General features: G+C 40.3%; 1 protein-coding gene across 4 annotated transcripts in view; it reads left to right on the top strand.

The window, feature by feature from the left end:
- Window positions 1–5,645: 5,645 nt before the first annotated feature.
- The window catches only part of znf438 (zinc finger protein 438), a 33,559-nt gene continuing 26,660 nt past the window's right edge, over window positions 5,646–12,544 (top strand). For 3 of the 4 annotated variants that reach the window (XM_058640087.1, XM_058640079.1, XM_058640093.1), the window contains exon 1: window positions 5,647–5,864. The gene's annotated coding sequence lies outside the window, so the exon portion shown is untranslated. Of the gene's footprint in view, window positions 5,865–12,544 lie in introns of all 4 variants that reach the window. The other variant, XM_058640102.1, reaches the window with a different exon arrangement.

Below are 12,544 nucleotides of genomic sequence, written 5' to 3' on the forward strand. Positions count from 1 at the left end.
TCACCTAATGTGCTATTAAGGAAGACCTGAAAATAGAGATTGAGACCATTAACTCCTGAAGATAGCATTCATTAATCAAGTGAGAATCACGCTAATTTCCCCATAGTCTCAAACTAAGTTCTTTTTACAACCACAACAACAAATAACCCCCTAGTGTTTTCATGCTACTTCCAAACTCCTTCCTTGGCTTCACTTTTCCAACCAGAATACTAAGTCTTTGGTTTGATCTGTTAACCCTTTCTATTGTTCAATAATCTGTGCCAAATCTGATGACCTAGTGTCCCCAGAATTGGTTCATGGAGAACCAACTCTCATGGAGAGATATGAACAGCATATTAGAATTCAGGAAAAGAGAGTGGAGGAGAAAAGGAGACATGATGTCAGAGTCTTTGCCATCTGCTGAGGATGAACAAGAAACCATTCAAGGAAAATATCACAATATTACAGAGGGAATGTAATAAAGTCAGGCAGGAAAACCATAGACCAAATTCAAGTGTAACAATCTGGAACATTTGTTGAACATACTTAACAAGATGATGAAACAAGAAGGCAACAATGACTGCATCCCCATATACTACAGTATTCCAAGCTGCACATAGTTTTAACATTTTTGATATCATTTCTTCAGAGTAGTGTAAATCTTCCCCTTTCAAGCAAAAGTAATACAATGTAGGATTTGCTGTCCATGGGTTAGTGTGTATTTGTTGACAAGCCTGTGACACCGCTGAACCCTGAAGAAGGGCTTCTAATGTACAAACAACCATGTCTACAGACCAGGTACAGTAGACTGTTATAGCATTTCATGCAAATATGATTTTTTTCATAATTGTTTTCCAAGATATTAGAGACATATGCCTTAAGTAAAGTTCTTTTTTGTGACATGGACCCAAAACCAGAAGTTACATAGTGCCAATGCTCATATCAGGTATTACATAAATAGTAGTGAACATGGTGATGAATGTTAGATGTCATAATTTGACATTCTTATGAGTTGTGTCACACTTCAGACAACATCTGCCTTTTACAGATTCTGGATTTGCACTCCAGTCTGTATGCATTGTGCAGGAAAGGCAATGATCTGTTGGCATCCTGTGATATATGTAGATGCAATTCATCACTGAAATAGAGCTAAAGCACACATTTGGTTGTTTTCAGCACTTGAACCGTGGGAGCAGTAAAAGTGCTCCCACAGAAGTACGGGGGTTAGTTCCAAGAGATGCAACATTAACAAGACAAACAGAGATGGCAGACTCTGCCCCATTCACGCAACAAGCCTCTGTCGGCCTCTGTTGGTCATATTGGCAAGTGCAAGTGCGGAAACACAAACAGACACACAGAGCCACTAAAAACAATAGTTCTCCGTGGGAGTGAAGTAAAAATCAAGGACTTTGGTTGAACAGTGTTTCCAGGTTACCATATTGTTGTGTTTTTTCATCTGGGTGTGTTTTGAGGTATTTTGAGGATTTAGAACCATTTTAGGAACATATCTGCATGTATTTCAAAAGTCTACTGTGAGTTGAACACAGTCGTCTAATTGATTTTTTTTCTCATGTCATGTAAACATACGGAGTGTCAGGCATGTTGCTCTATAGCCTGATCTTGCTGTAACTCACATGTCATTGAGGACTTTTGGGCATTTAGGTTCCTGTCAGTGGAGAAAATAATTGATTCTATAGCCTTGCAGTTGTTAAATGTTACTTCTGTATGCACAGCTTTTGCCAAGGTTTCTCAATTTCTTTGATGGCGCAGATACTCTCAAATGTCTTAGCTTCCAAAAAAGAGGTCATAAATTATATTGCAGTAGCTTAGAATGCCTGTGTGGTATGGAGAAAAGAAGTTGCATACTGGAGAGAATTACTTTGATTCCAACTGGCTGCCTTTACACCTTCATAGATGGGAATTAACCTGCAACAGCCTGAAACGCTTTACTGAGTGTAGGTCGATAAGTCATTATCCTAAAGCAATTCTTAATTCTATTTGGCCCTCAGCTAAAGATCCCTGTATTGATCACAAAGTAGGGACATCACAACTATTTCTGTCCATAAGATCTCAATGTGTTGTTAGATAAAAAGCTCATGTGGTTCACAGCTGTAAACGTATGTTTAACAGTCATACCTGAAGATCGCTGAGTAGTGTTTCATCAAGGGTTTCAGGGGGAAAAAGCAGCTTTCTTTCATATCCTGTTTTGTGAGATGAGCGATATTGATAGTACCCACTAAGCACTATCAGCATAGAACAGCTTTTCAGAAAAGCAGCAGTGACAAACATCTGAAGTGAAGATCCAGATAAAATGTCTTTGTTGTCAATTGGCTACTGTCGCTGCTGCTGGCTCTCAGTCTGTGTGTGTGTGTGTGTGTGTGACAGGGACAGAGAAAATGATGGGCAATCTTGTTATGTCTGTCCATCTGTCTGTCATTCTCACACACACACACACACAATACTCACTGAGAGCATGGCCACCTGCCACAAACTATACGCCACACACTGTGACAGCAGTTAACAGAACAGGACATGTGTAGCCCCAGGTGACTCAAATCGCAAAGCTAACAACACCATGCTTCATTGCACCAAGAGCACAGTGTGAAACACCAGCCAAAAGGGTGTGTGTCAATTTGCATGTGCTTCTTTGAACAACCATGGGTGTAAACTGTGTCATTAAAGCACTCCAATTATTAATAAGTAGTTCATTTTGATTCATAAAGCTGCCTGAAGCATAAACAAAAAACCTTGCTTACAATTTCCAACTACAGTTTTTTTTCTTATCAATATCTCACGTCCAAAAAGAAAGGCCATGACAAATCTGTTTCTGAATCTTTGGCTACCGGCCTTATTAAACCCTCGTCCTCTCCTCTCGGGGTGGGATTCTTATTCTTTGTTTTCAAGAAGGACAAGACTCTGCGACCCTGTAGACTCTCCCGCTCACTGACCCATCGTACGAGCCCCTGTGCAAAGCCGCCATCTTCTCCAAACTGGACCCAAGAAATGCCTACCACTCTACTTGGCCACTCCGAATACCTGGTGATGCCCTACCCAATTTACCTGGAACCTGGAAGGACCATCATGTACGTCTAGTTTTACAGTGACTGCTTGAAAACAAACTAATGTAAAAGCAGAGAAATGTGAGTTTCATTAACCCTCAGTTACCTTTCTGGGATACATTCTAGCTGAGGGTAGATTAAAACCTGACCCTAAAACATTTAAGCTGTCATTAATTGGCCCCCGTTGGCAGTTGTAGTAGTTTTTTGGGTTCGCCAATTTTTATCGCTGGTTTATCCGGGAATATAGCAAGGAGGCGGAGGCTGCCTTCAACACCCTCAAACATCTCTTCACCACTGCTCCAGTCCTGACCCATCCTGATCCCCCGCTCCAGTTTGTGGTGGAGTTTGACGCCTCAGACAGTGGCATTGGTGCCATGCTGTCGCAGAGGAACCCGGAGGAACCGAAGATTCATCCATGCACCTTCATCTCCCGTAAGTCGACTTCTGCAGAATTAACCTACAGCATTGGTAACCGTGAACTGTTGGCTGTGGGAGCTGCTTTACAGGTGGGAGACATTGTTTGGTGGGAGCTAAACAGCCATTTATAGTTTGGACCGAACATAAGAACCTGTCGTATCTTCATATCTGAGAGAAATATTCTCCCGGGCTGTCTGAGCAGTTTAACCTTAATTCCACACCCTTCCTAATGAAAATTAAAGACGACTATAAACGCTGGACCAAACTCCCGCTCACGCACATCGGAAGAATTGCTGCAGTCAAAATGAACACCTTACCCCCGATTATCTACAATTTTCTAGAAGAACACAATTCTATTGGAAATAAAAAAAATAAAAAAAATACATAGAGGATTCAAGGCACCAAATGGCCTTCATTACTTCCTTGCAAATCAATTACGGCATTTAGTCAAAAGGCTACATAAGCATAACCACAATTACCCCTGGCTGGAATTGGAACAAAATCAATGACATAACACCTCAATTGCAGACCTTCCCTTCCTCCCACAGTCAAGCAACGCATTTCACATCTGTAACATCACTATCGCTAGAGCTCTGACAGCCTCATCATGGGAGTCATCATGGGCACTGAATACGTTCACCCCACTCTGGCACAACCCAACTTTCACTTTGCAAAACAAGGGACTTACACATCTTCACCAATTATTCCACCACCAAATTTCTCAAGGAAGTTCAAGGAAGCTCGATGGCGGAGATGGATGTTTTTTGTCAGAAACGGCCCATTCCACCATTCCAACAACTTAATGTGCTGGAAGAACAAAAAAGCCATCGGAAACAAACGAAGAGAAGGTCCGTGAAAAAAGGGACTCAGACCGAGCACACAACAAAACAAGCGCTGACATTGGAGAAGCTAACTCGATTCCACTTTTCTACTCAACAGGTAAATACTCGTTATGATGTAGTATATCTTTATTTCTCTTTTTTTTTTTACCTTAACCTTTACCTACAGACCTGTTGGTAACAGTAGCATGAGCACCAGGCAGTGTATGTTGTGTTTCTGTGGTGAAGGATTTGGGCTAACGTTAGCTCGTTAGTAATGATAAGTCTAACGTCATTGGTTAGCCTCGTTTGGTTACACAGTTGTGAAATATCCAACTGTCTGGTGTTTCTCCTGATATTTATCTCAGCCTGTGCGGCACAAGTTTGATGTGGTGGTTTATTGTTTAGCGACTTGTAGCTTGTTTGTTATTGACGTTGAAGTAGCAGCATTAGCTGTGGTGTTTGTTATCAGTTTGTCTGCTACGTAATGATAAGACCAGACTTTACTGAAAGTTGGAGGTTGCCAGACTGTGGAAGCTCTTATTTATTCATTTGGATCAGTTTCTTTTATAGCAGCTTCTATGTGTTTATATTGTAATTCTAATACTAATGTAATCTGAGTATTTAAAGGGTCATAGTGTCTTAATTTAGAAAAAGGTCACTGATACCGATATATACAGACTTTTTTCCCACAAAACTAATTTTAGTTAAAGTGCTTAAGCCTCATTACCACCACCTATACAGAGTGTTGATAAATGAACATGTAAAATACTTTGAATAATGCATATATATGTATTGTTATTATTTTCACATTTTCAATGTTAACTTAATTGATGAACTGTAACTTATTTTTATTAAAATATACAGTACCATATGGAAAATAGATATATCAACCATGCTGGTTGAGGTCCTTTTGTGCAGCTCTGACTCCTGCAGTGTCTGGAGTTTTCAAACTAAAATGAACGCAGCTTTGTTTTCAAATGACTTTTCTGGAAGGCCTTTTTTAATTCTGTTTAAAAATCTAAACTGAATACAAATGGATGTAGCCTGGTGTGATGAAAGTGTGTGTAAGTAGGTGATGTTTGTTACAGTTGCTTGATTGTGTTACAGTGTGTTGAAGTCATCTCTTGCCCTTTGATATGTCGCCATGTCAGCTGTGTGTGCCGCTGCTGTTGTTACAGGTCACTCACAGCCGCTGTTCTCATTGGCTGCACTCACAACACACAAGTCCTCGGAATGTGTTGAGCCATACCATTTCGTGCCAAACAGAGGGTACAGGAAGTTCGGGACTACGTGATATCACTTCCCCGCTGCTTTGGAAAGAAAAGATATTGTTTAGTAAAATAAAACAATAAGGCAATACTAGTGTCTTTAATACACGTCCTGCACATACGGCGACAAATGCACAGCTCTGACTGACTTATTTATAGTCCGTGAAAGCTGTGCTCCCCCCGCTGGATCAAAATGACGGTTTGGCTCAAAATGGCTGGAGAGAAGCGATCATGAGGATCGATGGTTTTGCAGGGTGTTTGCGAAAAGCGATCCTTTCTGTAGAGTGAAGGCGCTCCCCCCCACATACCTGGGGATCCAGGTGAGACATGCTTACAATTGATTTCACATTTCCGCCCAGTCAGTCGCTTTTACACCCGGAAAACCGTCGCCACACGGGGCTCGTTTGCAGTGTTATTACGTTAGCCTGTCTGTTGTGTACACAGCATGAATATCAGCGTCAAATGTGTCACAGTGTGTCCACACAGGAGCGAAGAGTGCACATGCAGCACTCAGCCTGATGCAGTGTAGCCAATGCACAGCAAGTGTGTCGCTAACCCCCCGCACTACGTTACTGTAGGCTTTCCCGCGGTCTGTGTGCACACATAAACACGACCTAATATGTGTGCAAACACACACACACACACACACACACTGTAGTGTATGCAACATCTGTCCTCAGCTCTTCTGCTGAACATGTTCACTGCTGGTCGTGCACTTGTGTGGATGTGTTTACTCCTCTTTTTCATAACTGTGTGGTCTTGTCTTTGGTTGGAGCCAGGGTGGCCATTTTCATAGCACCAATAAGGAGAACACATGACTACACTACAATACAATTGTGTCCATGGTGATGATGATACTCTATTCATTGCAAGACTATTTAGTTTAAGATAAGATAGTCCTTTATTTGTCATTTTTACAGCAGCAAGACAGTAAAAATAAAGATAATAAATGATAAACATGCATTACCAAAAAAGACAATTACAATATAAAAAGATAAACACTTAGACTATAAAAAATTAGTTAAAAATAGAATGTAGAATGTACATTATAGACAGTTAGCAGAATATACACAGTATGGACTTGATATTTACAGCAAGTATATTGCACTTGTGTACAGTGTATAAAGTATTGCACGTAGAAGGAAGGAATGAGGAGCCTGGTTATGTGTGGTTATGTTATGTTTATGATATATCACGTAGGGCTGCAATGATTATTTGGATAATTGATCATTAATTGATTTCTAATTAATCTGAGTATTATTTTTTAAAGAATTTAAACAAGTTTCAGAGATTATTTAGCTTCTCAAATGTGAATATTTTCTGGTTTGTTTGCTCCATATGACAAAATAATTCATTTTATGTTGTGTTTACAGAGTTGTTTTTGTCGTCTATGTCCTCATGATGCATGTAGAGATGTGTGAGTCATCTTTCAGATCAAGGGCTGTGGGTTTGATTCTTGTATGAAAGTGTGAGTGAATGGGTAACTGGAACGTAAAGCAGCTTTGAGTGGTCATTAAGACGAGAAAAGCGCTATATAGATACAGACCATTTTTAACCACAACACTGTGTTTTCCCCTCTGTCACAGCTGCAGGGCGTCACACTTGGGGTTTAAACTGCAAATGTTTTTAGCAACACATAGTCAGCCGCCCAGTGTATGAGACTGTGCAGATTTGTCGCCACTTTCAAGTTAGGTGTACTTTGAGCCACCAATGAATTTCCACTCACATTGTTGTGGGTGGAGCGGAGACGCATGCGAGACTCATTGCATTTGCACTTCTTATCAAGGTGGTCACGACGCGTCTCTGACCACCTCCCAAAGTGGTTTGGAAGATTGGATAACAACGTCGATACGTTCTGGCTCCACTAAAATTCTGATTGTTTGTGTTAATTTCATACAGTCTATGAATAATTTAATGAGGAAGAAAGTACCAAGTGCTAACGGGGGTGTTTTCAGAGCACCCCTGTTTTGCAGGTAACAGTGTGTTTAACAGCGTGAACACCCCCCTTGTTTTCACTGTTTTGGATTAGCCCAACCCACTAAAGAACGTCCAGCGGTTTTATTTAATTTTGAGCTTTTCATTGTAGGCTACAGTCAGCCCTCCTCAAAGACGTTGGCGGTGTGGCAGAATTTTACAAAAATAGATGGCGGGAAAAAAGTTGAATATGCATATCCCAATGAGAACAATGACCCTCGATTGTGTCTGCATCTGTTCAACAAATGTGAAGCAATATTTTAAGTGCTGACTTCACAGAGAGCCACTGCCCCCCCCCCCCATCACAGCAGCAGTGAAAAGGGCGCCCCCCCCTTATATAATGGTCGGGGAAACACTGGAATATGAGTAAGGGGCTAGTATGTCTACTACTCTGGCATCCAGTGTAAACACATGCCATGCAAATGAGTTGAGCTTTTTCTCTGGCTGCTGCAGTTCCATTGTGGTTTCACATGTGGTGAGATGTGGAGGGTGAAAGGAGGCAGAGGAAACTTTGATGCTTGTCTAACATTTCCGCTAGATCATAACCAAGATCATGTTACTGTAGCGCATGCACACACGGAAAACCTGGTGAAATCCTGATTTTGGACTGGGCATTACCCATACACCCACAAACACAACACACAAGCATAGCAAGACCATTAGTTATGCCGATGCATTATCTGGGCGTAACCCACACATACACACATTTTTATTATATAAGAAGATATTACTGTTTTAACATTGGCCAAACGCTATTGATTAGTGACTATTTGATTTGGTTAATGAAATATGAAACATTTTCTCGGTCTGACCTGACCTGGTTTGAGAAAATACTCTTGAATAACCATATGCTGTAGTTCTGGGGCTATTTTGACAAGATGTGTTAAAAGATTGTAAATTGCATATATTCTCAATATTGAGCAGTAGAATTCCCTCATGAAACTTGCCATGGGTGATTCTTTGGTGCTGTTTTCATCATGTTTCCATCTGTGCTGACATACAATGAGATATAAACCAGAGATGCACCGAAAATTAAGCAGCCAAAATATATCGGCTGAAAATGGCCAAAAAAGGTGTTTTCGGCTGAAACACCGAAACAAAACAACCAAAACAGGATGTTGTGATGACACATGCAAAGACTGCGGCCAACACACGCCTGTCTATTCCCGCTTATGGCGTATTTCCACCGGCTCTACTTGCCTCACCTCGCCTCGGCACGACACGGCACGATTAGGTTGCATCTCCACTACCAAAAAGTACCTACTTGGCGTGGGCGGAGTCATCACTGCAAGGCTAAGTGAAACTGTGGTGATTTATACGCGACACACACACACAAGTGACTTCAAACCAGACTTCTGTAGTTGTTGGAGATTAGGACTGTAAAGTAGTTTTAACTGATCTACAATTCGGCAATGTTCAGCTTGATTTCCGTCCACACGTCTCCGGTCTGTGATGCCGCTTGCGATCGCCGGCACTGTCCCTAAATACACCACTCCAATTTACAGTAACAGACTCCTCTGTTAAATATAGAGGTTTCCCTGGTAGTTGTTGGAGATTAACCCACATATTAAATCTTGGAAATTCTCTGCGCAAAAGCGAAACTTGGCAGCATACAACGCAGATTATGAACTCCCCGCGACATTCACTTCACACCAGAGAACATTCTCTCTCTTCGTGCCCCCTGTGCAGTTAACTAAAGAGACGTTATTCCCCTAATTGCAGCACTGAAGCATCTTCTACGCAAAGAGGTTGAGATGAATCACGGAGTGAAAACAATGAAAAGTGCGCTCTTAAGAGTCTGTCGACACATTTCACTAAGATCTACTCGGATCCCCTGCACTTCAATGCGACTGTACTCAATCCTCGTCATAAAGATCATTACTTGGATGTTAGATTAGATAGATTCTTAATTGATTTATTCTTTGAAGCATGAATATTAATCTATATAATCTAGCTATAATATAATATACTATAATTGCAGTGCCTTGACTTTAGTGAGATAAATACACACAGTCCCAGCCAGAACAACTCAATTGGATTAAATTGAAATTCTCATTTCGGTGCATCCCTAATTTAAACACTATACTGAGAAATAGATTGGTGTTGATGGCTTTATTCAGCATTGTTTTTGACAATGGTTTGAATGAAGTGGACATTTGTTTGTTGATATTTAAAAGTTATGTACCACAATGTCATATTTTCATTTCAATATTCAACAACCTTATTCCTCGTCCTTACAGCCACACACTGGCTTTGTGCTTAAACTGTGTTTGACACTGTGACACTTTATTTTGAGCAAACTAACTAACTTTGTTCACCTTTTAAAAAAAATTAAATAAATACATTTTGGAATAAGGCTGTAACATAACAAAATGTGGAAAAAGTGAAGCACTGTGTTTTCGAAAGCACGTCCCTTTAACTTAGTTACTAAGTGGCTGCTTTGTTTACTAATGTAAATGATTATCATGGTAAATGTTGGATAAGGCAGATTGTAGGTAAAGAAACCAGCTCATTGTCATTTTTAAACTCCATTATGGACAGAAAATAACAAACATATTGGACGTTTTCCTAATATCAGACAGCACTACCAATCACCAGTCTTTGTACATAAATATACTTTCAATTATTGCTTCATGAGTTTAACAATGGTAGGCTATACAAAACTGAATGAAATTACAACTAAAATAAAGTAACTCACCCTGTTCAATCAACATTTCATTTAATTGAATAAAACCATTGGATGTTTCTAATGTAGAATTTTTCTTTAGTTGTATCAAAATCTTAAGCAGCTAATACACATCCTGTAGTGGAGGTTTGAAGGACAAGGAAAATGCATCTCCAGTCTGAATAATGAATGGAGACCATATTGTGGATGGAAAAAGGAGGATGTGGTTTGGTAATAGTCTGGCCAATATTTCTTTCTCTACTAAATTGTGGTTATTGCGCAGCTTTTGTTTCCAAGAAAGGTTAAAGAAAATTACATGTGAAGCCTAATGACAGAGTTTTACTGGATTTACAGGCGGCAAAGGCATATTATTATTATTATTATTATATAAGGCCATTCCTTTGAGCGTCCATTGTTCCTGGCTGTGTTCCACTTCTAGCGAACCATTTTTTCTTCATGAGGTAACATCACAAGAGCATAGCACAGCATTAGACGTGTGTGGTCACTGTTACTGGCTGGTAGTTGTGAGATTTGACATTTAACCTTATGTGATCATGCTTTTATTAGGGCTGGGCGATACACTGGTAGTAAGAGTTACACTGGTATATTTTTGAAAGAGATATGAAGTTGAGACAACATTGCCATACCGGTATATTATTCTTATGTTGCCTTGCTGAACAAGCCTAGTTCAGCTGCTCAATCACTCATATTACGGATGTCGCTCAACTGGACAATTTTCATTCGTATTTTGCATCAGGAGGCATTGTGCTGCAAGTCGTTAAAAATGGATCACAGTGTTAGTCAACAGATTTACAACAAACGAGTTTGGTTGAGGGGAATATTATTTGTTATGCATGTAGTTTTCTTATGTATACATTTTATTCATTAACAAGGGAGGTGACAACTTTACTTTCTTAATGTTATAAATCTGCTACTGAAGATTTTAGGTGTGTGGAGTCAATTTATTTGTCCAGAATTACTTCCCAGATGTAGGCAGTGGAGTTGAAATAATTTCTATATCTGGGTTTGATTGATGTTAACATGCAAGACTATGATTTTAAGTTCCACATTCCTGACTAAATGTTTTGCGCCATTGTACAATCACTGTGATCAATTGTGATGCCCAATCCACACAAATACATGTTAAACTGAGGCATAGTGTTGCAATTGCACTTACTTTTCTTAAGAAGTCTCAGCTTGGTCATAATATATTTTGTTTAGTTCGTTAAATATAAAGATTTTTACAAAATACCTGTGTTTCTCTGCACTGAAATTTGGACTTATTGTTACTTCTGTGTAATTATGCTATGAGTTTTCTGGTCCGGCCCCCGTGAGATCAAATTAGGTCGTCTACGGCCCCCGGACCAAAATGAGTTTGACATCCCTGACCTACCTCATGACCCGTACTTTAATTTTGCACATTAAGTTTCTTTAGCACGTCTACTTAGGTATGTCAGTTATACTGCCTTTTTTGTGTGTTATTTTATTACTTTTACTATTTATCTATTTCTTTTGACTTCTAACTCTTTGTGTGGACAGCAAGAAAGAATTTCATTACGCACACAAACGTGTTGTCTTACTGTCAATATGACAATAAATCATTTGGTTCTTGAATCTACACTAAGTGGCAGTAAGTTTTTTCCATAAAATAAGTGAAACCATGTAATATATTATTTAGGCCCTGCGACCTGTTCAGGGTGTTCCCCACATCTCGGCCTATCAGCTGGGATTGGCTCCACCTGCTCCCACCACCACCATGTGGAGGATAAAGCAGTGGACACTGAATAAATGAATGAATGAATGAATAAAGTGTTTCCAAAAAGGGAGAGGAGTTTCCTTTTGTAGGCATGCATCTGCTGCCTTTGCCAAAGTCGATTTGTGCAGGTCCCCAAACAGGATCTCTATCGCACCCTGGGCAGCAGCTGCATTTTGTCCCTCGTGTGCACATTCACTGTCATATGATATGGTAGGAAACCTTACAAGCGCCCTCTGCTGGATCCTAGTGGGTACTACTTCTTTTGTGGTGAAATGATTTTGGCCGAGTGGAGAGTGATGCATTTATTTACGTTTACCAGCCAGAAATTCTCAATTAGTCTGAGGGAAAATCATGTTTTCCCTCATGTAGGTCACGTTGGGCCTACGTGTGTTTGTTCTGTCTGAGATGGGCTTGTGGATTTGAAACCTAAACCCACGCTACATCACTCCTCTGAGGTCTCTCCCACCCCAGCGGTGGGTATGGCATGTGCATGAAAGGCAACAGTGAGGCATTCACTTTCATCCCATCATTTGGCTATTTCCCAAATCTCGCTCCTCCCCCACCTGCTGTTATTTTCCCTGCTCGTCCCACCCACCGTCTCTTCA

The sequence above is a fragment of the Solea solea genome, chromosome 1, assembly GCF_958295425.1.
Source record: "Solea solea chromosome 1, fSolSol10.1, whole genome shotgun sequence".
NCBI classification, from domain to species: domain Eukaryota; kingdom Metazoa; phylum Chordata; class Actinopteri; order Pleuronectiformes; family Soleidae; genus Solea; species Solea solea.